Source organism: Mastomys coucha, unplaced genomic scaffold, assembly GCF_008632895.1.
Source record: "Mastomys coucha isolate ucsf_1 unplaced genomic scaffold, UCSF_Mcou_1 pScaffold12, whole genome shotgun sequence".
NCBI classification, from domain to species: Eukaryota; Metazoa; Chordata; class Mammalia; order Rodentia; family Muridae; genus Mastomys; species Mastomys coucha.
In genome coordinates, this window is record NW_022196894.1 from 18,989,961 (window position 1) to 18,993,033 (window position 3,073).

A 3,073-nucleotide genomic window follows, 5' to 3' on the forward strand; every position below is an offset into this window, starting at 1 on the left:
AATAAGGAAGCATGCTATGCAAAGGTTTGGGAAAAAGCTAGTGAGCCAGTCCGGCCTGCTTGGGAAGCTAAGTGAGAGGTCACATGGGGCTAATGACTCCAGGTCATCCCCTAGCAGGCACCCATACCCCAGGGGTACCCACCCCCCAGAGGATACCTACCTCCCAGTGGGCATCTATACCCCAGCAGGCTGGCCTTTCAGGCAGGTTAGATCTACTCATGAACACATGCAGGTGTCAATGGGTACAGATGAATGTCTCTCTGCATGCATTTACTTACTCTATTTGACCACAACAATGTGTTTTCTGAGTGTGTACTATGTGCCAGACCCTGTTCTAGTGGCTTGGGATACATTCATGAAGAAACTAAAAATCCACAGGGCCTTCTGTTCTGCAGAGATTTTTACATCTGGAGGGACAGATGTGTGTGAATCCACTGTGCACACATACACACCGGATGAAGAGAGGCATGAACAGGCAGACCTAGGTTAGGAACCACCTGCCATCTTCTAGCCAGATGATCTTAGGCAAAGCCTTTGCTGAGTTTCAGTAACCCATACAAATCAGAAAACAATCCCTACTCACACCACTGTTGCTAGATTAAAAACTTGCAAACACTTCGATATCTCCAAGCAAAGTACATGGCTATAGTCATTGCCAAATGACCAGTTTTCTTCAGAGTTGGAGGGAATTCTGTTCTGTGTCTGGGTAAGGTGCCACACGTGTCCAAGGGGTCGGAACACATGCATTATTCTCCAGTGAGAACTTCCTCTCCTCAGCAACCTCGTATTATGGTACTAGCCAAGGTCTGGCTAACTATTCCATTCCAGGCAACAATGGTGGCTAGCTTTGTCTTGTTGACACCCTCCTAAAACAACACAGCCTCTCTTTGCCCAGTTCTGCAACACCTTGGCTACGCTGCCTCCTTCTGAGACCTCCCAACCCCAGACCATTTGTAGAAGTGGATCTGGAAGGAAGTCTAGGACTAGCCCCCAGTAGGCAGGGGGCAGGACCACATTGCTTGATGAGCACGTTGGTATTCCCTGAGACCCTTTCTTCCTTTAAGAGCAACAAAGAGGATGGGACTACTTCCAGCTTTCCATCCTCTGTACTCTCCCTAAGACAGAGCCATGGTTTGGGCTATGTCCCCTGATAATAGCCTCTGAGAATTCCCCAGTGCTTAGGATCCTTCCTCTGTCTTATTTCTAAGTACTTGCTAAATGTCCAACCGAGCAAGAGAGTCCGTGTGCCTACAACTATGTCCATCTTCTTGCTCCCCAGTTAGCTCTCCGTAAGCATGGGCCCTTATGATTTTAACAGCTGCAGCCTTGTCTTCACCCTGGCTAGAAAATGTTGGGCTGCACTTCACAGCTCCCTATTTCATTTCCTATACTTAACCAACTGCCAAGTCATCTCAAGTTATTTGCCTCCACCAGCCCTTCCCATGGAATTTCTGTCGCCATGGTCACCCTGGTAATGCTGTCACCTATTTTCCTTTGGACCATTGCAAAGGTCTCTACTTGACCTCCCTACCTCCCAGCCCATCCAATTAGCCCATCAGTTTTCCTCCAGCACCATCAAATGCCCCAGTGCTCTCTTCCTCCACTGCCTCCCAGCTGCTCTCTCCAGCCACAGACTTGAGGCTCCTCCTGAGGGGTGCCCTCATTGTTTCCAGGACACCAGACACCCTGCACCCTAACTATAATAGATAAAGTTGCTTCTCTTGCCTGGAATACCTTTCTCCCACCCCAGCCTTTTATCTAAATTCCCAGTCTTTAAGCGGCGTGTCAGCTCTGGCTGAATCATATCCTGTGGCTTTTTACAGCTTTAGCATTTAGGATGAAGAGCTGCTTCAAGTTGCTAGCAGTCTGCTAGGACTAGTAAGTTCAGTTACTGCTAAATCCAACTCTGAGGTGAGTTGCTTTGTCTTGGGGAAATCATCATGGACCGACTATGACTGAATCGTCACTGCTGGCCTGATGCTAACTTCTGGTTCAGCAAAGCACACAGCCATGTCTTAGGAGAAGGCATTGCCTTCTCTTCTCTTTCCCTTCCTTGAAGTTTGAGAACTGGGAGAGAACCTAACTCTGTCTCCATGAAAACGGCTGTTTTCTGCAGAAGTCAGATGAGTTGCTGTAAGAGACAGCAAGCAGAGATGAGTGGCCTTTCTAAGGAGGTTGGAAGGACCCCTGCATCATTGCCTTGGGGTCCAGGTAACATTGTGACACGGAGAGAGGGTGTTGAGAATATTGTGTTCCTCACTGTATAGAACCTATCATGTCTTTGAAGCTCTTGAATCTGGCACCCACCCAAATCCTAGAAAACTGAATGGTACCACCTGGGAGGTGTCATACATGAAAGCTGGAGACCCAGGTGGCATCTCCCAATGAGCCCAAGTCAGAAGGGCAGCATACAGATTGACTTTGTGCCACCATGCAAGCTACTCCATTTGGGGTGTCTCAGAAATACTGAATCAACAGGCATGCTAGAATCAGCATGTAGGAAGTGGAGACAGAAGGGCATTCAAGATCATCCTTAGCTACACACAGGTTTGAGGCTGGGCCCGGCTACATGAGATCCTGTCTCAAAACCTAAACAAATGTAACAAAACTCAACAGTAAGCCTCAAGAAATCCTGAGAGAATATTCCATATGGTGAATTGGAGTTCACAATGACCACCTCAAAGCAAGGGCTGGAGAGACCATCAGCAGTCAACAGCATTTGTTGCTGGGTGGTGGTGGCTCAAGCCTTTAATCCTAGCACTCAGGAGGCAGACAGAGGCAGCTGGTTCTCTGAGTTCAAGGCCAATACTAATCTACATAGAGAAATCTAGTGTTGAAAAAAAAGAAAAGGAAAAAGAGCATTTGTTGCTCTTGAAGGGGACCTGGGCTTGATTCCCAGCACCCAGAGCCCACAGGTTACAATGGCCTGTGACTCCAGTTACAGGAGATCCAATGCCCTCTTCTGGCCTCTCAGGGCAATGCATGCATATGGCGGACATACATGCAGGCAAAACATTCATACACATAAAATTAAAAATAAGTAAATCAGGAGCTGGAGAGATGGCTGAGAGGT